This window comes from Rhincodon typus, chromosome 5 (assembly GCF_021869965.1).
Source record: "Rhincodon typus isolate 14 chromosome 5, sRhiTyp1.1, whole genome shotgun sequence".
Classification (NCBI taxonomy): Eukaryota; Metazoa; Chordata; class Chondrichthyes; order Orectolobiformes; family Rhincodontidae; genus Rhincodon; species Rhincodon typus.
In genome coordinates this window covers 119,106,019-119,130,868 of record NC_063336.1, presented here as the reverse complement: position 1 = coordinate 119,130,868, position 24,850 = coordinate 119,106,019, and the positions used below count along the sequence as shown (strand labels likewise).

The following is a 24,850-nucleotide window of genomic DNA, read 5'->3' as shown; positions in this document are numbered from 1 at the left end:
CCAGCATCTGCAGTTCCTACTATCTTTGATGAGAAAGTAGTTGGATTCTGAAGAAAATTATTAGCAGCTGATTATCAGGTTCATAAATAACAAAATCATGCTATCATAGGGAGAATATACACGTAAAGGAATACAGAGAAACTCAGATAAAGCAGTCAGACAATCGTAAACTCCTTTATATAATTGGAAAATTACATACCTATTGCACAGGGTAATGATTAAGAAGTAAAAACACGGTATTTTAGCTGTGAAGTCAGTTTACTTTACTGTAAACGACAAGCCACTCTTGATGAAATAAAATACTTTTTGGTACAGGACAAGTCAGATATCTGAGGTTTGTGGCCAGTAACAAATCCGTGCAGCTCTTCAAACTGGATTACACACAATCTTGAAGATTAACACTTTTCAAACATGCAGTTGAAGGGAATTGGCTGTTGAATCGGAGGTTAACATGAGTGAGTATGTGACATCATCTGAAGAAGGAACAAGGCATCAAACACAAAGTTGTTTTGAAGATTTTGTCAGGGAGGGCAGAAGCTCAGGAGGCAGGAGGCGCAGCACCATGACCTCATTATGAAAATAGGAGCATGAAGGGAATATCAGAGGAAGGGGCACCGGACCCGAAATATTATAACTCTGTTTTTTCCTTCACAGATGCTGCCAGACCTACTGGGCTTTTCCAGCAACTTCTGTTTTCGTTCCTGATTTACAGTTCCTGATCTGCAGTTCTTTCAGTTTTTATGAAGGGAAGGTCCTCTAATTGGCAGGATATGTGACTGGGCATGTATATTTGTGCTGGGGCCTTGACTATTTCCTGCAGTGATTAACAACTTAGATAATGTGATAGCCACATATCCAATGATGGGAGGCATTGTAAATGTTGTACCTGGAAGTATAATATTCCAAAGGCATTAATAGATTAAGTAAATTGGCAAAATTGTGGAAAATAAACTTCTGCTTGCACTGGAACAGAACAGCGTAGTTTCTAAATATTGAAAAGCTACAACGTGGTGATCCACTTTGATCCACAGAGATCCGGGTGGCCAGGCCCAAGAAGCATTGTTTTACAAACCTGTTCAGGATATTCAAACCAGACATTAGTAGAGTGCTTACCTTTATGCCCAGAGGGCGAGAATACAATGAAGTAGAATCATACTTTGTCACACCGAGGCCTAGTAAGACCGTAGCTGGAGTACTGCCTCTGTATGGACACCATACTGAAGGAGGAACATATTTATCTTGTAGGGAGCCCAATGTACTTTCACCAGAATGAGACCAATGAAATGTTCAAACTTATGTCTCCCCAATGTCTCAACCAAAATTATCCATCATTGAGAATTCTGTCCAACTTGTGAATTATTTTACAAACCTCGAGCAGGTTGCTTTTAAATATACAGAACATTAAAGTAAACAGATTGAAATTCTTAAGCCTAAGTCAGTAGCTGAGATTCCTTAAGCTCAGAATCATTCTTTTACCTCTCCCCGGACCTTTTCCAAGGCCTATTTATTTATTTCCATTTCTCATTCATTTTCACTGAGTATCTGCAACTCAAAACTGGCATCTGTCCACCACTAGCATGCATCCATGATTGCAATCAATTTTCCAGTCAAAAGGCTATTTATGTAATTTTGACCTTTATGGGGGCATATGCCTGGAGGGTTAGGTAATGTTGGATGCTAGCTGCCAGCCTCCCTGCCTTCAATGGCAGGTCATTTATTTGAAATTTGTGCAGAGACCAGTGATGACAGTGGTAGTGAAACAGTTAATGTTTTGAGTCCAGTGACCTTTTGACAAGTTTTGATGAAGGGTCACAAACCGAAATATTAACTCTGTTTTTCTCTCCACAGATACTGCCAGACCTGCTGAGCTTCTCCAGCACTATCTATTTTTGTTTCAGATTTCCAACATCCACATGTCTCTGTTTTATTTTGCCAGGATGATACTTGGACTCCAAAGTTGAAATCACAAGGAGTGATTTGTACAGGCTAAAATTGTGTTCCCAAACATTTAGAACATTTAAGGATAATTTTTATTAAAGTTTAACCACTTACTAACAGTAACTGTTCAAATATAATAACATCTCCTAAACACACCCTTGGCAAAGGCAAATTCATAAAATAGTTTGTCTCACATGCAATTCTCCAGTCTAGGAGGAAAAACATCAAGAGAAAACTTTTGAGTGTGAGAGAGAGAGAGAGACAGAGTAGCACAGAGAGATGTACTGCAGCTTCCACATCCAGTGTCAAGACCCAACAATAACTACTACAGAAAATCTAAAACTAAAACTCCTTGTTCTGTGGGACCTTGACACCACCCATTCAGGCTGCTTCTATTGTTTCATCTGTAAAAAAGAACCAAAGCCTTACAAGCTGTTTACTTTATTGGATTCAGATAGACAGCTTGGTACCTTTGTCTTAAAACAAAATATAAAATTTTACTTTTTTACTTTCTAACACTTCTACATGGTGCAATCCTAGGACTTGTGCAGTGATAGATGTAGGCTATTCAAGGCTTCTGTTCTTATTGTTGAGATGATTTTGCTAATTTTCCCCAAGAAAGTTTAGTAACTGCTGAGCCTAATGATTTAATTGGTGTCAGAAATTTGGATGACCAAAGGAAGTGATGACTAAGCCAATCGAATGACTGACACACCGACTGTCTCTGACTGATTCAAGTGAATGACAGTTTCAACCCAGTAATTATTGTGGAGTTGGATTCCAGTCTTGGATTTGAAACGATCATGTGATCTACTACACTACCAGCCTTCATCTTCAAATTGTTTGCAAGTTACAATAAAAGTGAATGGATTTGGATTTCATTATTGTAGTCACATGTACTTAAGTACAGCGAAAAGCTTTGTTTGGTGAGCAGTGCAGGCAGACCATAGTATGCAAGGACATACAGAACATAGGGTGCTTAGACAGAGTGAGGCATACAGATTATACTGCACAGGGAGTGCGCAAAGCAAGACCAACATTAACAAGTTTGAAGTTATTTGAAGTTAGAGAGGTCCACTCATCAGTCTAAAAACGGCAGGGAAGAAGCTATTCTTGAACCTGTTGGTGCATGTGTTCAGGCTTTTGTATCTTTGCCTGATGGAAGAGGTTGTAGAAGTGCATTAACAGGGTGGGAGAGGTCGTTGATGATGGTGGCAGCCCTTCCGGGGCAACAAGAAGTGTAAACAGAATCCATGGACGGAAGGATAGTTTCAGTGATGATCTGGGCTGTGCACACAACCTTTTGTAGTTTCTTAAAGTCCTGGGCAGAGCAGTTGCCGTACCAGGATGTTATGCACCCAGTAGTGTGCTTTCTGTGGAGCATCTGTAGAAGTCTGTGAGGGACTTTATGGACATGCCAAATTTCCTGAGCCTCCTAAGGAAGAAGAGACGCTGTTGTGCCTTCTTGACCAATGCACCTACGTGGGAAGTCCAGGACAGATTGTCGTATATTGTCACTCCTAGGAACTTGATGCTCTCCATCCTCTCAACCTTGGCTCTTTGGATGTAGATGGGGGCACATTCTCCTCCTTTCTTTCTGAAGTCAATGAATATGGTAAGCTACAAGTTTCCATGGTGACTGTGAATTCAAGAATCAATTGGAAGCATACATTGCTGTCCTGGAAGAGATTCAAGATAACAATACTAGAATCCTGCATTTGTGAAATTAAACTTAACAAGCAGGAACAGATCATCTGATCTGCCAACCCTGCTGCGCATCTCCTGGTGCAAGATTATTGACACTGGATGCATCCTACTTCTCCACATCATTTCCTGGGAAGTTAGAAAAAGAAAAAAAATATGAGTGCCAAGATGAGAGAAATATAAAACTGTGTGGTGAAATTTCCTCTTCAACTCCTTAAGGCAATTAGAACCAATCCAGGAGATCTCACAGACCAAGTGTTACCGATAAAAAAACACTTCCTTTCTGTACAAGGTAATCTCTGCCTCAGGCAGGAATTGGCCCAGATTCCTTTTGAAGCCAGTAGAGAGAGTCAGCAGCCAATACGTCAGCTGTTTAGGTATACCAGTAGTTCACTGCCCTCTGAGGAAAGAACTGTTTAATATCCAGTTTATTTCTCACTTGAAAGGTTCAAACTTCTGTCCATGAGCACCCCCCCCCCCAACCATTCCAATATCTCAAACCAAAATAATCCATCATTGAGGATTCTGTCCAACTTGTGAATTATTTTACAGACCTCGAGCAGGTTGCTTTTAAATATACAGAACATTAGAGTAAACAGATTGAAATTCTTAAGCCTATCTCAGTAGCTGAGCTTCCTTAAGCTCAGAATCATTCTTTTACCTCTCCCCTAGACCTTTTCCAAGGCCTATTTATTTATTTTCATTTCTCATTCATTTTTACTGAGTATCTGAACTCAAAAGTGGCATCTGTCCACCACTAGCATGCGTCCATGGCTGCAATCAATTTTCCAGTCAAAAGGCTATTTATGTAATTTTGACCTTTATGGGAGCATACGCCTGGAGGGTTAGGTAATGTCGGATGCTAGCTGCCAGCCTCCCCGCCTTCAATGGCAGGTCATTTATTTGAGATTTGTGCACAGACCTGGACACTAGATTCTAGGTTTGATTTTAAAATATCCCCTCTGATGCCATATCAATGCTGGATGCCAGCAACAAACAGGTGTTCGGTTGCAAGTGCAAATAATGGCACACTTGTTGGCTGATGTATTTCCATCTTTTAAATATGACCACAATATGGCCAGTGTTTACCACCTGTCACTGATTGTATTGGAGGGCTGTAGAAATGGCTAGAGACTCAGCAAAACTCATCTCCAAACTATTTTTCGCTTCTCACCACCTCGGTCCCACTGTTAAATTAGTAGTGGGAGGGTAGAAAACATGGCTCTATTAACAGGTAAGTGTTATGTATTGTAAATATAATGAAATGCCAATGTTAGCTTAGTGCCTGAGCAAAGCAGAGTCTTTGATTGCATTAATAATGGAATTAGTAAACTCTTGAAGAGGGGGACAAGCCAGGGCTGTGTGAAGTGAGTGGATGTTGGATTAGACTCTGCGATGGCTGGAGAAAACGCACTGAAGTGAAATGACAACATTTCAGTTTTGTAACTTTGGCTCTGGGGTTTTTGTGTAAAGCCCTTCCTTTTATTTCCTTTTTATCTAGAAAGTATACCGCCTCCAGGACAGAGAATGACTATTGGCTTCCTGCCAAACTTCACCTAACAGAGTTGTTATCTCTGGTTTGTTACCCGTGCCACGTGCTAGCGAGGTGAGGAATAGGGAGAGAGGGCAGTTGAACACGTGGCTACAGGGATGGTGCAGGAGGGAGGGATTCAGATACCTGGATAATTGGGGCTCATTCTGGGGAAGGTGGGACCTCTACAAACGGGATGGTCTACACCTGAACCAGAGGGGTACCAATATCCTGTGGGGGAAATTTGCTAATGCTCTTCGGGAGGGTTTAAACTAATTCAGCAGGGGGATGGGAACCTGAATTGTAGCTCCAGTGTACAGGAGGTTGAGAGTAGTGAGGTCATAAATAAGGTTTCAAGGTTGCAGGAGTGTGCCGGCAGGCAGGAAGGTGGTTTGAAGTGTGTCTACTTCAACGCCAGGAGCATCCGGAATAAGGTGGGTGAACTTGCAGCATGGGTTGGTACCTGGGACTTCGATGTTGTGGCCATTTCGGAGACATGGATAGAGCAGGGACAGGAATGGTTGTTGCAGGTTCCGGGGTTTAGATGTTTCAGTAAGATCAGGGAAGGTGGTAAAAGAGGGGGAAGTGTGGCATTGTTAGTCAAGGACAGTATTACAGTGGCAGAAAGGACGTTTGATGAGGACACGTCTACTGAGGTAGTATGGGCTGAGGTTAGAACCAGGAAAGGAGAGGTCACCCTGTTGGGAGTTTTCTATAGGCCTCTGAAAAGTTCCAGAGATGTAGAGGAAAAGATTGCAAAGATGATTCTGGATAGGAGCGAAAGTAACAGGGTAGTTGTTATGGGGGACTTTAACTTTCCAAATATTGACTGGAAACACTATAGTTCGAGTACTTTTGATGGGTCAGTTTTTGTCCAATGTGTGCAGGAGGGTTTCCTGACACAGTATGTAGATAGGCCAACAAGAGGCGAGGCCACATTGGATTTGGTACTGGGTAACGAACCAGGCCAGGTGTTAGATAGTGACCACAATTCGGTTACGTTTACTTTAGCGATGGAAAGGGACAGGTATATACCGCAGGGCAAGAGTTATAGCTGGGGGAAAGGCAATTATGAGGCGATTAGGCAAGATTTAGGATGCATAGGATGGAGAAGGAAACTGCAGGGGCTGGGCACAATTGAAATGTGGAGCTTCTTCAAGGAACAGCTACTGCGTGTCCTTGATAAGTATGTACCTGTCAGGCAGGGAGAAAGTGTTCGAGCGAGGGAACCATGGTTTACTAAAGAAGTTGAATCTCTTGTCAAGAGGAAGAAGGAGGCTTATGTAGAGATGAGGCGTGAAGGCTCAGTTCGGGCGCTTGAGAGTTACAATTAGCCAGGAAGGACCTAAAGAGAGAGCTAAGAAGAGCCAGGAGGGGACATGAGAAGTCTTTAGCAGGTAGGATCAAGGAAAACCCTAAAGCTTTCTATAGGTATGTCAGGAATAAAAGAATGACTACAGTAAGATTAGAACCGGTCAAGGACAGTAGTGGGAAGTTGTGCGTGGAGTCCGAAGAGATAGGAGAGGCGCTAAATGAATATTTTTTGTCAGTATTCACACAGGAAAAAGACAATGTTGTCGAAGAGAATACTAAGATACAGGCTATTAGACTAGATGGGATTGAGTTTCATAAGGAGGAGGTGTTAGCAATTCTGGAAGGTGTGAAAATAGATAAGTCCCCTGGGCCTGATAGGATTTATCCTAGGATTCTCTGGGAAGCTAGAGAGGAGATTGCAGAGCCTTTGGCTTTGATCTTTATGTCGTCATTGTCTTCAGGAATAGTGCCAGAAGACTGGAGACTAGCAAATGTTGTCCCCTTGTTCAAGAAGGAGAGTAGAGACAACCCTGGTAATTATGGACCAGTGAGCCTTACTTCAGTTGTGGGTAAAGTGTTGGAAAGGATTATAAGAGATAGGATTTATAATCATCTAGAAAGGAATAATTTGGTTAGGGATAGTCAACACGGTTTTATGAAGGGTAGGTTGTGCCTCACAAACCTTATTGAGTTCTTTGAGAAGGTGACCAAACAGGTGGATGAGGGTAAAGCGGTTGATGTGGTGTATAGGGATTTCAGTAAAGCGTTTGATAAGGTTCCCCATGGTAGGCTATTGCAGAAAATACGGAGGCATGGGATTGAGGGTGATTTAGCGGTTTGGATCAGAAATTGGCTAGCTGTAAGAAGACAGAGGGTGGTGGTTGATGGGAAATGTTCATCCTGGAGTTCAGTTACTCGTGGTGTACCTCAAGGATCTGTTTTGGGGCCACTGCTGTTTGTCATTTTTATAAATGACCTGGATGAGGGCGTAGAAGGATGGGGTAGTAAATTTGCGGATGACACCAAACTAGGTGGAGTTGTGGATAGTGCGGAAGGATGTTGCAGGTTACAGAGGGACATAGATAAGCTGCAGAGCTGGGCTGAGAGGTGGCAAATAGAGTTTAATGCGGAAAAGTGTGAGGTGATTCACTTTGGAAGGAGTAACAGGAATACAGAGTACTGGGCTAATGGTAAGATTCTTGGTAGTGTGGATGAGCAGAGAGATCTCGGTGTCCATGTGCATAAATCACTGAAAGTTGCCACCCAGGTTGATAGCGTTGTTAAGAAGGCGTACGGTATGTTAGGTTTTATTGGTAGAGGGATTGAGTTTCGGAGCCATGAGGTCATGTTGCAGCTGTACAAAACTCTGGTGCGGCCGCACTTGGAGTATTGCGTACAATTCTGGTCACCGCATTATAGGAAGGATGTGGAAGCATTGGAAAGGGTGCAGAGGAGATTTACCAGGATGTTGCCTGGTATGGAGGGAAGGTCATATAAGGAAAGGCTGAGGGACTTGAGGCTGTTTTTGTTAGAGAGAAGAAGGTTAAGAGGTGACTTAATAGAGACATACAAGATGATCAGAGGATTAGATAGGGTGGACAGTGGGAGCCTTTTTCCTCGGATGGTGATGGCTAGCATGAGGGGACATAGCTTTAAATTGAGGGGTGATAGATATAGGACAGATGTCAGAGGTAGGTTCTTTACTCAGAGAGTAGTAAGGGCGTGGAATGCCCTGCTTGCAAAAGTAGTAGACTTGCCAACTTAAAGACAAACAGTAAAGTTCAAAGCACAGTGGTCTAGTGCATTGTTTGGTGTACATCTGAATTGAGCCAAAATTTTTGAGGAAGGGATTTTCTTTGACAAAAGTGCGACATTGCTGGGTGAAATAATCTACTTTCTATTGGTTAGAACATAGAACATAGAACATAGAACATTACAGCGCAGTACAGGCCCTTCGGCCCTCGATGTTGCGCCGACCTGTGAAACCAATCTGAAGCCCATCTAACCTAAACTATTCCATTATCATCCATATGTTTATCCAATGACCATTTAAATGCCCTTAGAGTAGTTTAGCGGGATTGTAAATTTGCACATAAGAGGGCCCAAAAGTTAGAAGGGCTTCAGAAATAATAACGCTAAACTTCAGTGTGAAATTTAGACCAAGGGGCTATTGTAGCATTTGAAGGGTGTGTGGGACCCAGGTACATGAGTTGGAAGGAGATACTTTGACAAATTTTGAAACAGAGATCTCTGTACAAACTTTTACGTTGTGAATGATTTGCTTTGAATTGGTTGAAAGCGTCTGTGGTATTGACATTCTGAAGATTGACCAAGATGACATTTTTAAAACAAAGGTTGGCTTCACTAGATCTTTCCATTGTTGAGTTTTTGATTTGATTTTGTTTCCTCCAATTACCTCTTGTCGTCTCAGTCCAGAAATAACAAAGACAATGTCAAAACCGAGGCAGTATTTTCATGTATTTGAGAGTTTGTATGATTGGTGCCTATCATTAAATTGCTGAAAGGATTTTTGAGCTGATGGTACACAGTGTGTTCAGTTTGTTCTGGATTTAAGGATTATTGTTTATTGAGAAGAAAACCACAAAATTGATGCCTTCATTCATCATATCTACAATAAAGTGGTTTTGCCTATACATAATGCAGGTATGATGGACAGGTTCGCTATCAGGATATAGATTCTCTCCTGTCAACAATCACAAAGCATCTGGAGCACTGTGAAATCAGTTTGTGTTGTCAGAAAATCATTACAAAGTGAATTTCTTTTGGCGCTTCCTTCTAACTTGATTTGTTGGAGGAGACCAAAAATAAGCCAGAGAGAGGACCAGAGAGATCATTTCATGCCAAGGGTGTATTGTCAGTAAATGACCCATCCTATTAATGGGCCCAGGCACAGCTACATAGTAACTACTTAGAAATAGTTCTTTTTGAAGTTCACTTTTTAGTAAGGAAATGGTTACACAACTCACCACCTAACTGGACAAAATTGCATACAACCTTGTCATTGCTATAGTCAAGGTGACCACAGTCTTCAATTGTGAGGCATTCTGGTCTTTCCAGAAGATATCAGCAGGTTGTTAGTTTTTGGTTCAAAGTTACATTATTCAACAACTTTTTCAGTCACTTTTGGCTCTTATCAACAGCAGCAACATAATTAGACAATACAAGTTTGTATCATTGCTATTTTTTTCCAAAGTGCACGGTGTTGAAATAATTCCACAGAGGCTGGTCTCCTGTCACCGAGTCACCCTTAATTTACACGTGGAGAGTCCTTGACACTGGTTCAGCTTCCTCAGAGCCACCTCTCAGAGTGAACAGGATGTCTGACACTCTTCTTTCCTTCTGTCAGCTAGGGCTCCCTGATTGGGCTGTTAATCTGGTCCAATCAGGGAACTTGTATTATACGAGGTCCACCTGGCTAGCCTTGTTACAGTCACTACACGTGTCATGGTCTTTTGGGCCTCCATGCGCAAGTCAATGGCTTATCTGACCGTTTTAAACTTAATTCAGTCTCAGGCATGTCCTAGTTTGTGATGTGTATCGCAGATTCATACAAAGCAAAATTAAGTTGACTTACAATAATTGGGGACAAAAGCCAGTAATTACCCTTTAGAAGTAATTTATTGGCTGTGAACTGCTTTGGAATGTCTTGAGGACTTGAAAGATGCTTTTTAAATGCAAATTTATAAATTATAGATTATTTGTTCTTACACGAGTTTAAGATAATTAAAAGTCCATATTGTTGTTACTTCTGTTCATGTGAAAACCTTACAACCTTGCCCACAAATATTATTAATTTCTTTCCAACTGTTCTGTGATCTAAAGATTTATTCTCAATAACAGTCAGCCTTGTTTATTTCTTAATTCTGACACTGCTATTTAAAATAAAAATCCTTTCTCCACCTGTAATCATGGACGGAAATTAAGTGTCTTTCAAGCAGAGTCCCATTGTAACCCCAGGTGGTTTTCTGGCATTTAAATGTTTCATCCCATTCTTGTTTTGGGGGCTACATGAACTCAGGTAAGGAATGGAACCTCTGTCTACCTCTTAAGCTAATGGATCTGGGGCTGAGGATTCCACAAACCTTTTGACCCTGGAGTCAAAACAAATTACGTGGTTACAGTTACCCTTCAGGTCTCTCCAACCCATTGTTTAATGGAATGCTTAAAAAAAAAGTATGGTGGGCTCTGAGAAATTTTCTTGTGAATAGCTGATCTAGATGGACCGATCATAATTTCTGACTTTTTTGATTTGTGACCTAAGCTGAGTCAATTATTCTGAGTGACCAAAGTGAAAGGAGCAATATCATAAATCTCAGCTCCCAATGTAAGCGATTACCCTAGCAAGATGTTGGTAATGCCTGAAGGAGAGGCAAAAAAAATCAGAAAAATACAAAAAATACACTCAAACGTTACCACATAAAATATCGACAAAAGATAATTGAAAATGGTAATCTGGCCTTGATGTTAAACCTGATATCGACAAACTACTTAAGGTGATCCTTTTTGAAATTATTAACTGGGTTATAACATTGTCGCTCTTTTTCATTATTTTCTGTCTATAAAATATGTAGCTGTACTAAGGAGGTGAGGGATGGAGTTGTAGTTTTTATAACAAAATTTATCTCCAAATTCAAGAATCACGGTGACAATTATTAATTAGCCGTAAATAAAGGACTTTTGGATAAATATGGCAGACAAATCTCATGTAACAAGTCTTTAAAAATGCACTATTTATGCCTAACTTAGCCCAAAATCAGATCATTTGCTGCTAAAAATCTCATCCAAGCTCTTGGTACCTTTAGACTTGACAATTTATGTGTGCTTCTGGCTAAACTAACATGTTCTGTCCTTTGTAAACTTAAAACTCTGCTGTCCATATCTAAATCCTGTTCACCTATAACTACCCTTGTGCTCATTAATTTACATTGACTCATAATTAAACAATATCTTTGTTTTGAAATTCTCAATCTTTATCTTCAAACCCCACTCATAGCCTTGCTGCCTACACCCCCTCCATCGCTATCATCTCCACCAGTCTTATAACCCTTCAAGTTATTTGCACAGTCTCAATTCTGCTATTTTATGTATTCCTGATTTTAATCATCTCCCATTATTGGAAATCCTACCTTCAGCTGCTAAGTTTCTAAGCTTTGGCATCTCCTCCCTTCACCTCTATATCTCTTTATTCCTTTAAGATGCTCTTTAAATACTAACTCTTCAATGAAGCCTTTGCTTATTTCCTTAGTTGTTCCCATATGACTGGGTGTCAGTTTTTCCTTTGTAATATACCTCACAAATACCAATGAATGTTCTACTACACATGAGATACTATTGCAGTGCAAATTGTTCTTAATACAGTAGGATGATAACTAGTTTCAGGAACTCGAACCTGTTGCTCTACAATATTCTTTTCCTGCAACTTTTTTTTCCCTCTTAGCTCTGCTGCTGTTCTGTGAAACTTCTGATTAAATAAACCATCAAGTGTTAGTCGACAGAATGAGCCAAGAAGAGGCACTTCATTTTTTTTTGGGATTCCACATATCCAGGCATCATTCCATTTCTCTTATGGTAAGAGATCAAAGCATATTTAGGATGTTATTCAGTAACTTCTGTCATTATCATTCTGTAGCTGGGAATGACTTCCCCTCAGACTTACTGGTACTTCATGCTTAGCTTTCACCTAGAATTTGTCCAAATTTTCATCCTTCCTGAAAAAAAGACCTTTGGAAAATGTGTGTATGTGTTATTCCATAGAAACACAGAAACACAGAAGATAGGAGCAGGATGACACCATTCGGCCCTTCGAGCCTGCTCTGCCATTCGTCACGATCATGGCAGATCATTCCTGCTTTCTCCCCATTACCTTTGACCCCATTCGCCCCAAGTGCTATATCTAGTTGCCTCTTGAATATTTTCAATGTTTTGGCTTCAACTACTTCCTGTTGTAATGAATTCCACAGGCTCACCACTCATTGGGTGAAGAAATGTCTCCTCATCTCCGTCGTAAATAGTCTACCCTGAATCCTCAGACTGTGATCCCTGGTTCTGGACACACCCACCATTGGGAATATCCTCCCTGCATCTATCCTGTCCAGTCCTGTTTGAGTTTTATAAGTCTCTTTGAGATCCCCCCTCATTTGTCTGAACTCTAGCGAAAACATTCCCAACCTAGTCAATCTCCCCGTCAGTCCTGCCATTCCCAGAATCAGCCTGGTAAACCCACGCTGCACTCCCTCAAGAGCAAGAGCATCCTTCCTCAGAAAAGGAGACCAAAACTGCACACAATATTCTAGGTGTGGCCTCACTAAGGCCCTGTATAACTGCAACAACACATCCCTACTCCTATTTTCGAAACCTCTCGTAATGAAGGCCAACACACCATATACCTTCTTTACCGCCTGCAGCACCTGCATGCTTACCTTCAGCGTCTGGTGCACAAGGACACCCAGGTCCCGCTGCACACTCCCCTCTCCCAATTTACAGCCATTCAGGTAGTAATCTGCCTTCCTGTTTTTGCATCTGAAGTGAATAACCTCACATTTATCCAAATTATACCGCATCTGCCATTGATCTGCCCGCTCACCCAACCTGTCGAGATCATGCTGAAGGATCTCTGCATCATCGTCACAGTTCACCCTCCCACCCAACTTGGTATCATTTGAAAACTTCAAGATGTTACATTTTGTTGCCCCATCCTAATCATTATTATATACTGTGAATAGCTGGGGTCCCAGCACCAATCCCTGTGGCACCCCACTAGTTATTGCCTGCCAATTTGAAAAGGACCCATTAATTCCTATTCTTTGTTTCCACTCTGTCATCCAGTTTTCTATCCATCTCAATACACTTCCCCCAGTCCCATGCACTTTAATCTTGCACATTAATCTCTTACGTGAGACTTTGTCAAAATGCTTTCTGAAAGTGCAAATGTACTACATCGACTGGCTCCCCTAGTCCAATCTACTAGTTACATCTTCACAGAATTCTGACAGATTTTTCAAGTATGATTTCCCCTTCATAAATCCATGCTGACCCTGTCTGATCCTGCCACTGCTTTCTAAATGCTCTGCTATAAAATCTTTGACAATGGATTTGAGAATTTTCCCCACTACCCATGTTAGGCTCACCGGTCTATAATTCCCTGTTTTCTCTCTACCTCCCTTTTTGAATATTGGAGTGACATTAGCCACCCTCCAGAGTCTATAGAATCCTGGAAGATGACCACCAATGCATCCACTATTTCTACAGTCACTTCCTTAAGTACTCTGGGATGTAGATTATCAGGCCCTGGGGATTTATTGGCCTTCAATCCCAACAATTTTTCCAGCACTGTTTCTCTACTAATATTGCTCTCCCTCAGCTCTTCCCTCTCACTAAATCTTGCACTCTCTAGCAGTTCTAGTATCTGATTTGTGTCGTCCTTTGTCACGGCAGAACCATTCAGTTCCTCAGCCATTTCCTTTGTCCCCAATTATATATTTCCCCACTACTCTGTGTAGGGGACCTACATTTGTCTTCACCAATCTCTTTCTCTTCATGTACCTGTAGAAACTCTTCCATTTATATTGGTGGATATTTTCTCAGTGTGAGAGTTTGCAGATGTGCCTTTTGTTGATGCTGAGTGTCATCAGGACCATAAGCCTTAGAGTTGCCACTTTAGAGACTTGAGCACATCATCATGCCTATATTGGAAACAGTGACTATACTATGAAAATACTTCATTGACTGTAAAGTACTTTGGGATACCCTGAGGTTGTGAAAGCTGCGCTGTGCAATGTTCAGTTGAAGATTCTACATTTTTGCAACATGTTTCTCCGCTTATAAAATTTCTGAACACTGCAGCAGTACTTTTTAAATGTTTGTTCAGTTTGTCAAACTGCTTGCAGATTTTTCACTTATCAGATATTTACCTCTCGATTATTTTCTTTTTATTTCTGATTATATTTTAAGAATTTTATTAGAATCTGAATTAGTCTAGTTTTAAAACTTATTAAAGATCACTTAGAACTGAGGAAAAGTGTTTGTGTTTAATTTAGATATGTGTTAAAATTAAACCAATACCTCGTTAAATCTTCACATTTAATCCCTGAAATGCGTCTTCATATGTGGCCTGAATCAGAATCAAGCATTTTCTGCTTATACTCCTTTATATGTAACTGTAAACTGTCATTTCATTTCTAAATGTAATTTTTAAATGAATATGTGTAGGCAGAATGTGAGGTCATGCAGTTTCAGTAGAAATCTTGCTGTATTTTCGCCAGAATGACGGGCAGTGTGTGGTTTAGCTTGAACAATAAGTCAGTTTTTGGCGAGCTGGAAACTATCTGGTGTATTTTTTTTAAAAGAGAAAGGGAGGAAGTAATTGCTTCCTCCTTCTTTCTCCCCCAGCATCTTTGAGCGTGCCTTCTCCACGCCTGATGTGTGAGTGGCAGCAAGCTAGCTGCTGTTATTTGACAGGGAGTTACTAGTTCAGCCCAGTTAGCTTGCATGACGCATTCCCCCAGCTCGGAGCTCTTACAGGCTAATGGCTGGTGTTGTGTCTCTCTGAAACACTGGCCGGTTCACTGAGCTGCTGATTGGTGAAGCAGCCTCAGCCAGATGTGGTATTAACTGTTGGAGGATTGAAGTAGAGAGAGAGAGGGAGGGAGGGAGGGAGGAAGACTGTGGGCAGGCAACGACAACAGCCTGGCTGTCGGTGCAGTGATCTGAGCGTGGAATGAGGAACCGGAGCCCTGCTGCTGTGCAGGTTAGTTACAGTATCCCTCACTGTAGAGGCAGCTTGGACACACTCCTTTCCAATACACAGGGACGCAGCCCTTACCTTCCCTTCAGGATCCTACATTACACAGAGATGCCATGGACCCTCCCATACCCGACTTTGTGCAGTTTCACGGCCGAGGAGCGTGTCCTTGAAGATTTCCGATCCTGGAGCACAGTGTCCCTGGCTGGGTAGTCGGGACAACAGTCCCCTTCCCGGAGCTCTCACTGCTGAGCCCAGCCCGGAGCTCCGGGAGGATGTGCGGGCTCCTCATGTTCTCACCAACAAATTGGAAATACCATGATGGTTTTTATGGTGGGTAAGGAAAGGGAGGGGGCACTGAGAGGGCCAGGGTATTGTGTGGGTGCAGCATTTGCTGCCAAGTTAACGTTTTAAACTCTGCCTGCATTGAATTGCAGAGGTTAGAGCGCATTCCCGGGTTGAGAAACATCAAGGCTGCTTTGTTATTTCCCGTGTAATTGTGCCGGAATTAATAATGTTTGATTTTTGGTGTTGAGCATTCTCTCTTTAGCTATGGTGTCCCTGTGTGTGCGGGTTGGTGTGCTTTGTGATCAGTTGGATTTACAGCAACATCATTAAACATTATTCCTACTTGCCATCATTGTGTTCTCCCCTCTAAAACTGAAAGTGCCTTTTTTAATATTAAACCTCTAGCTCTAGCTGGTCAGTGAGAGACTGGCTGTCAGTGCAGCACTTTAATACATTGACATGCTTATCCAAACATTGGACCCTTTTTTTCCACATTCTAGGCCCGCCTACTCGCAGTTATATGATTGCAGAAATGATGCCAAAAGCACAGTTGTATACATTGGAAAGCCAACGATTCCTCTTCCTCAATGTTCTCTGAAACTATCTTATGTAAACTTGGTTTCCAAAATTCCTCACTGATAAAGGGAAAAATTGGAGCTTCATTATTTTGGGGCTAATCCAGCAAAAGTAATCCATGTCTTTCTTTTTAAAAGGGAAACTGTATCTCGTGTAGCACCAGGCTCCTGGGTAATGATAGCATGTATGGTGCAATACTTCCAACTGGTTTTAGTGGTTTGCTAATTAAAAGTGGCTGAATTAAAAGGCCAGTGCCCAGACCATTGATTTTAGACTTTATTTTACATTATTTTTATATTGCTACTTCATCTGTGAAGTATATCAGCACTTTAAAACTTAAAAAAAAACGTTTCTTGCTGGGCATCAGGTACTTCAGATGCAGCTCCTATCTTTTTGGGTGGCACAGTCCATCTTGGAAACTGAAACAATAAACACACACAATGAGTAAAATGCTTTCATGATACATTTTTGTTTTATGTAATCCTTGTCTAAGCCACATTGTCAGAATTTGCTGCTTTCCATCCTTTATTTGGTTTGATTTGATTTACTGTAGTCACATGGACCTAAGTACAGTGAAAAGTTTTGTTTTGCATGCAGTACAGGCAGATCATAACATACAAGGACATATGGATGATTGAACAGAGCAAGACATACAAAGTTATGGCTGCACAGAAGGTGTACAAAAGCAAGATCAACATTAGTTTTGAAATTAGAGAGGTCCATTCAGCAGTCTAATAACGGCAGGGAAGAAGCTGCCTTGAACCTGTTGGTGCGTGTTTAAGCTTTTGTACCTTCTGCCTGACCGAAGAGGTTGGAAGAGATTATAACTGGAGTGGGAGGGAGTCTCTAATGATGTTGGCTGCTTTTCCACAGCAGCGAGAAGTATAGATGGATTCAGTGGATGGGAGGTTGCCTTGTGTGATGGACTGGGCTGTGTACACAACTTTCTGAAGTTTCTTACTGTCCTGGGCAGAGCGGTTGCCATACCAAGTTGTTATACACACAGGTAGACTGCCTTCTGTGGTACAGTTGTAAAAGGTAGTGAGGGTTCTTACGGACATGTTGAATTTCCTTTGCCTGCTGAGGAAAAAGTGGAGTCATTGTGCCTTCCTGACCGTCACATCTATGTGGATGGACCAGGACAAATTGTTGTTTATGGCTAGCCCCCAGGAGCCTCACAGTATGGACCCTGTCCACCTCAGCTCCACTGATGTAGATAGGGGCATGTCCCCCTCCTCACTTCCTGTAGTTTATACAATACACTCTTCACCTCTTTCTCAATGTTTCACTGAGCACTTGGTATTTTCAATTTGAATCTTTCATAATGGGAGAGTTAAACCCAAGAATTCAGATCAAAGGCTAATTTTTTGTGAAGTATACTAATGTCTCTTGAAACTAGAAACTCATTTGCAAAACGTAACTGTGAAGGCACTGTCATACAAATTTACAGTATCCAGAAGGCAAGGTGCTAGGCATTCATTAGTTTTTAAGTTGACATGTGACTGGCTAATTTTCTCACAGTCAGGCCAAGTTTGTACGTGATGTGTACTCTTAGTTTGAAACTGAGAGAGTATTTGTTGGCGAGTGATTATCTGCTTGTTTTCATGTGACTGCGAGCAGGTGGCTCTAAGGCACAGAGTGAACAGGCAGAGTTGGCTTCATTAGGACAATATGACCCGAAGCTGTAAGGCACCTGTAAAATGCAGAAGGCGCACACCTGAGCAACATACACCTCACTTTTTAACCTTAGATTCTCACCCATATTGACATCATTAGCTCAAAGGAGTAATCATCCTCCAGTACTTAGGGGGTTGGAACGGCAATAAAAACAAGCTGCGTACGTTTAAGTAAAAACCGAAAGAACTGCAGATGCTGTAAATCAGGAACAAAAACAGAAGTTGCTGGAAAAGCTCAGCAGGTCTGGCAGCATCTGTGAAGAGAAATCAGAGTTAATGTTTCGGGTCCGGTGACCCTTCCTCAGAACCTTCTGATTTTTAACTCTGATTTTTCTTCTCAGATGCTGCCAGACCTGCTGAGCTTTTCCAGCAATTTCTGTTTTTGTTCCGATATTTAAATGAAGTTGGTCGACAGGTTGTTACTCGTGGGATTCCACAATGATCCACACAAGGGCCCCTGCTATTTAGAGTATACATGAAGAGACTTGGATGACAAAACTGAGTGAAATGTATCTAAAGTTTGCGGACAGAACAAAGCTAAGTGGAAAAGTACATTGTGTGTACACAAAGAAATTGCAAAGGACTATTGATAATATAGATGAGTGGGCAGGCAAGTGGCAGATGGAATATGATGTGAGAATTTGCACTGTTCATTATTTTGATAAAACAATAGAAAAAAATAGAATATTTTTTAAAATGGTGAGAAACCATAAAGTGTGAATGTTGTCCCAAACACACACTACACATGTCCTTGATGGGATTTGACTTAAAATTTATACAATCTTCTATGTCATCTCTTTTTAGTTTGAGTTAAAAATAATCAGCAGCATGACTTTATGCTTTAACTGAGACATAAGGTCAGTTTATTACATGACTGTTGCTGGAAGTTATTTAAGCAAAATACAATTTAAATTATTCATGAAAATAGAAGTACAAAGATTGAGAAGAAGATAAAAGTCACATGTAAAGATAGAAGCAAGATCAGTTTCTATTCTTGTCATAGGACTTCACAACCTTTAAAAAGTACTTCTTTGAGCATTGAGTTGTCATTACATTCAGGCCTATGGGCTGACTGAGGGAAAGTGGGACTAGCATAGGTAGGTAGATTTTTCTTTTGGCAGTGCTGGGCTGAAGGCCCTCCTGTACTGTATGATTTTGTGACTTCCTTGAGGATTCTCTTTCCAAAGTGATCAGATTTCACTTTTTCTGTAGTCAATTAGTTGGAAGTGGTTTCTATAGGTGGATATCCTGTGAGTGGCTGAGTGGTTGTGACTCTGGTTGTGACTCTTACTAGTTAGCTTGGTTTCACTGAGTCCCTACAGTATGGGAGCTGGCCATTCGGCCTGGCGAATCCACACTGACCCTTTGAAGAGCATGCCACCAAGACACACCCCTCAGCCCTTTCCCTGTAATCCCGCATTCCCCATGGCCAATCCACCGTAACCTGCACATTTTTGGACTGTAGGAGGAAACCGGAGCACCCGGAGGAAACCCACGCAGACACAGGGAGAATGTGCAAACTCCACACAGACAGTTGCCCGAGGCTGGAATCAAACCCAGGTCCCTGGTGCTATGAGGCATCAATATTAACCACTGAGCCACTGTGCTGCCCATTACAACAGTCTTCTGCTCTCCTGTAAGTGTCCAGATAATTCTCCTTAAAATAGCAGTTTACAGACTTTTCAAAAACTTAAGCTGCTTGTCCAATCTCTGGAATCATGCTTCTGTTTTAGTTGTTGGGAGAGTCCAGGTCTGGGGCACAGATCCACTGCTGTCGTTTAGGCAAAATAATTACATTTTCTGTTGTGTTTGCCGTTTTCCATTTGTGTTAGCATTTTGCTAGGGTTTGGTGAGATAGAAAGAGTTACTGACATCTTCAGAGAAGCTGTTGTCTTTGACACCTCTGTTCACCCTTGAAAACATTCATTAACTTTCCAAAGGGCTCTCGTGTTTCTTGTTGAGAGATTTCAGTCTGATTCCAGCTCCAGTTGAATTCACAAGGGTAATCATGTGCCTTCTGGAAGCCGTTGTGTACAATTCGTTGTGTCCATTTTAAAGGCAGATCCGCTTTCTTCACAAAGTACATAATACTGTCAGTACACACTTGTGACAATGTTCAGAGGGATTTGAATGACTTTGTGCAAGAAGCAAAGTTACTGTGCAAGCACAGCAAGGAGTGAGGAGATTAAATGTCATTTTGGAATTTATCGCAAGGGTAATTGAAGCACAGGAGTCTTGCTGCAATTGTGCAGCAAGATCATTCCTGTGTTTGTTCTTTGGCCTCAATACTAAGGACAGATCTATTTCCCTTTGGGAATTTTATTGACCAGTGCATTGAGTACAGGAGTTGGGAGGTCATGTTCCGGTTGTACCGGACATTGTTTAGGCCACGATTGGAATAATGTGTGCAGTTCTGGTCTCCCTACTATGGGAAGGATGTTGTGAAACTTGGAAGGGTTCAGAAAAGATTTACAAGGATGTTGCCAGGGCTGGAGCGTTCGAGCTATAGGGAGAAGCTGAATAGGCTGGGGTTATTTTTTCCTTGACCATCGGAGGCTGAGGGGTGACCTTAAAGAGGTGTATAAAATCATGAGAGGCATGGATAGGGTAATTTTTCCCCGGGGTGGGGGAGCCCAAAACTAAAGGGCATGGGTTTAATGTGAGAGGGAAAAGATTTAAAAGGGATCTAATGGACAACATTTTCACACAGAGGATGGTACATGAATGGAATGAACTGCCAGAGGAAGTGGTGAATGCTGGTCCAATAACAACATTTAAAGGGTATTTGTTTGGGTATATGAATAGGAAGGGTTTAGAGGGATATGGGCCAAATGCTGGCAAATGGGGCTAGATTAATTTAGGATATCTGGTTGGTATGGATGAGTTGGATTGAAGGGTCTGTTTCTGTGCTGTATATCTTTAAGACTGTAATACATAACAAAGGTTCACTTGATTAATTCCTGGAGTGAGAGGCTGGCTTATCAAAACATGTTAGATAGAAAGGAATTATACTGTCTGGAAATTGGATGAATGAGAGGTGGTCTTGTTGAAATGTCTAACTTTTTGCGAGGGCTCGAATGGGTAAATGGTAAGGCTTTGTCTGTCATGAATGAAGGGTCTTCAGGCGTGGCTGTAAGTTTTTATGTAAGAGATCAATAGTTTAGGACTCAAATAAGGAGAAATGTCTTCACACGTAGCATTATATGTCTTGGGAGTTGTCTACTCCAGGGGGTTGTGGTTATTCAGTCATTAAGCATTTCAAGGCTGAGTTTGGTAGTTAGTTTGTGCACTAAAGCAGTAAAGGAATATGGAGAGTGGGCAGGCAAATGAAGTTGATTTCAAGGATTAACCACAATGTAATTGAATGGCAGAGCAGGTTCAAGGGCTAATATGACCTATTCCTGCACTTTCTTAAATTCTCACGTTTTGTAAGCTGTGACGTTATTGTAATTGGTACAATGTTTATCCCTGGATGAGGATCATTGCTAGATTACATCTGCATTGTAGTGCATCGGTAATGGGAGTGGGGAGGTTGCATGGAAGTGAAATGTTAGGGATTGCTACCAGAAGCTTTGTGTTCATGTTGCAGGCTGAGTCTGGGGAACTGGATCTAAGATGTCATTGGTGTGCATAGCTTAGCTACTAATTGCCTGAATCAGCTATAATTTATAATTATATGGATAGTAATTTACATAAATGTTTCGTGATGGAGTTTGTTGCACAAATGTTAGTTGTTACTTAACAACTCATCTAAATTTATTTTAAACCAGCATTTTATTTGAAGTGGATTATTTATTTAAGACAAAACTGCCTCATTAATATTATATAATGGTTTATGTTGAAGTACCTTATGGGAATTTATTGCACCAAGGTAGATAAGGTAGATGACCAAAAGTAAAAGTCTCAAAATTACTGAACTGAAACTGGGTCCTTAGTTTAGCAAAAATGCTGATTGCTTCATATTTGTATGTTTCAGCAGTGATGGAGACCAAGTATAGGACCAGGAGTAGGCACCTTGGGTCCTTAAGCTTATTCAGCCATTCAACCATCTCATGATTGATCTGCAACCTAGTTCCATGTTGTTGCTCTGGATCCCTTTTATAGATTTTGTTAATCAAAGTCTATTAATCTCTGATTTTAAATTGAATTAACTTAGTATCAATGCCCTTGAAAGAGTTCCATACAGCTACCACTCATTGTGTGTTTTTCAATTGCCCTTGTGTGGGGTCCGTGTGTTATTTCCTGACAGTGCTCCCAAGTCCTAAATTCTAGTGCAGAAATAGTATTTAGTTACTTCATCAAATTTTATCATAAAAACTTTGATCAAAGCAACCTCTCATGTTTTACATTTTAGAATATACTATCACTGTAATGTAATCCACTGAATCTAGGGATCATTTGGGTAAACCAATGTGACAGTCCCTTCAAAGGCTGATTATATTCCTCCTCAGGTGTAGTGACCACAACTGCTCTCTCCCCTCTAACAATCTTTTTCATTATTTTCTGTACTCATTCCTGGGACTTTGATCTGTGTTTCTGAACGTCTTTAGATGTCCATTCTTTCAAGTTCCCCCCCATTTCTGAAATACTTAGTTTAGGGATAAGTTTAATGGTAAGGGTGTGAAGCTGTTTAGAACTGAGATGAGAAATTTTCTTAAGCCAGATAATGGTGAGCCTGTGGAATTCACTACCACAAAAAGTGGTTGAGACCAAAATATTGTGTTTTCAAGAAGGAGATAGATATATCTTCTGTGGCTAATAGGACCAAGGGATATGGGGGGAGTGGGATTAGAAAATTGAGCTCGGTAGAACATAGAACTGTACAGCACAGGAATGGGTCCTTCAGACCACGATGTTGTGCCGATCATGACACCAAATTAAATTAATCCCTTCTGCCTGTCATTGGTCCGTATCCCTCCATTCCTTAACTGCCCCTATCGTATCTGCCTCCACCACCATGCCAGGCAGACTCCTACTACACTCAGTGTAAAAAAACCTTCTCTTCACATCTCCTTTGAACTTTCCCCCTCTCACCTTAAATGCATGCCCCCTAGTATTAGACATTTCAACTCTTGGGAAAAAGATTCTGACCGTGAGCCTTATCTGTGCATCTCATAATTTTAGAGACTTGTCTCCCTGAGCCTCCACCGCTCCAGAGAAAACAACTCGAGTTTTTCTAGCCTCTCCTTATTGCTCATACCCTCCAATCCAGGCAACATCCTGGTAAACCTCTTGTGCACCCTCTCCAAAACCTCCACAACTTTCCTGTAATGTGGCGACCAGAATTGAATGCAATACTCTTAAGTATAGCCTAACTAAAGTCGTATAAAGCTTCAGCATGACAGCCTGACTCTGGTACTCATTTCCTCGACCAATAAAGGCAAACTTGCCATACGCCTTCTTTACCAACCTGTCTACTTGCATGGCCACTTTCAGGAAACTATGGACTTGAACCCGAAGATCCCTCTGTACATCACAGCTCTGCAGGATCCTGCCATTAACTGTACAGTTTTCCTTAATGTTTGATCTCCCAAAATGCAGCTCACACTTACCCGAATTAAACTCCATCTACCCATATCTGCAACTGATCTATATCCCACTGTTTCCTTGGACAACCTTCTACACTATCCTTGTATGATGACTTTAGCTATGATCTTTTGAATAGAGGAGAAGGGATCAAATGTCCTACTTTTGCCCCTATCTTCTAAGATGCTATGTAATCATTTTTAGATTCTCAGTAAATAACATAAGATTTGTGTACATTAAAACCGTTTTCCATGGTTTTCGCTGTTCACTTAGTAAAATTACAAAGAGATAATTGATAGACTATTGTCAGTTTGGAAGACAGAGTATCGCCTCCTTTTGTGTCGTCAACAAACTTGGAAATGTGGCTTTGGAGTCCACCAAATTGTTAAAGCTCCATCACAGAACCTTTAGTGGAAGTGGGGATGGTGGTGGGGTTGGAGGGAAGACTGTACTTACCATTATTCCTACTTTGCGTGCTGCTGCTTTGTTGATTTTTCTAAGCAGTCCAATAATTTACCTTCACTTAACAGTCTCCATGACAAACATTTTCAGATGTTTTCTGGGACTGTATGTGGGTAACATTCATTAGACAGGAAGCTGTTGCCAAGTGAGACTGTGCAAATTACATTCTTGAATTAAAGAAATTCTCATGCCACCGCACAAATTTAGAAGGTAGAGACATGGTTGTACGAGGTTTTAAAAATATATATAATCCAGGCCAAGCTTTTGAGCAAAGGCTAAGGCTGATAGGAAAGGAGGTCTTTGATTAAGCCACAGCCATGAAAATGGCAGAAAGAGAGAGTTGCATATTGCAGGAGAGTTCTTTTCCTGAGCCAGAAGGGAAGGTCCCACTGGCTTTCAGGAAGATCTGGGCCTCAGCAACCAAATTCACAGTCTGAGTTAGCAGCATAGATGTTGTCATTAACACGGCAGGTACTAACCATTCATATCTCACCCATTTTCAATCAAAACTCTATGCCTGTGTAAAATCAGACAGGTCCAGGAAAAGAAGAAACAAGAATATTCAAAGTCTGGGTTGCAACCATGGATCAGATGGAGGTTGGGGTAGATCTAAAGCGAGTTTGGGAGTGTGGAAGTTGTTAAATGCCAATGTGATGGTTGTGGAAACCATGGGTGAGGTTATTGAGTGGGAATTTCAAGAGTTGTACTCAGCCAAAGAAGCAAAACAGCAAAATGTGGGAGTAATGGGGCTAGAGATGCCACAGTGGAGTTGAAAGTCAGGGACTTAACTTATTTTCTTATGAATACAGCCTGATCTGTTATCTCCCTGTGCCCAAGAAGTCTCAAATTAATTTTCCCTGAAGCAAATTGGTGTGAAACTGTTATTCAAGTAACAGCATGTCAGTAATAAAAGCAGAGAGCCCTAGGAAACTCAGCAGGTCTAGCAGTATCTGTGGTGAGAGAAACAGTTATATTGAACTTAAAGCATTAACCCTGTTTCTTTCTCCCTGGATGCTGCCAGAGCCACTGAGTTTCTCCAGCACATTATTTTTGTTTTAGATCTCCAGCATCCTC

At 41.3% G+C, this 24,850-nt stretch overlaps 1 protein-coding gene across 1 annotated transcript in view; it reads left to right on the top strand.

Moving 5' to 3' along the window:
* The first annotated feature begins 15,159 nt into the window (after positions 1-15,159).
* The window catches only part of LOC109915833 (dystrobrevin beta), a 432,998-nt gene continuing 423,307 nt past the window's right edge, over positions 15,160-24,850 (top strand). The window contains exon 1 of the mRNA XM_048597128.1: positions 15,160-15,254. The gene's annotated coding sequence lies outside the window, so the exon portion shown is untranslated. The remainder of the gene's footprint in view (positions 15,255-24,850) is intronic.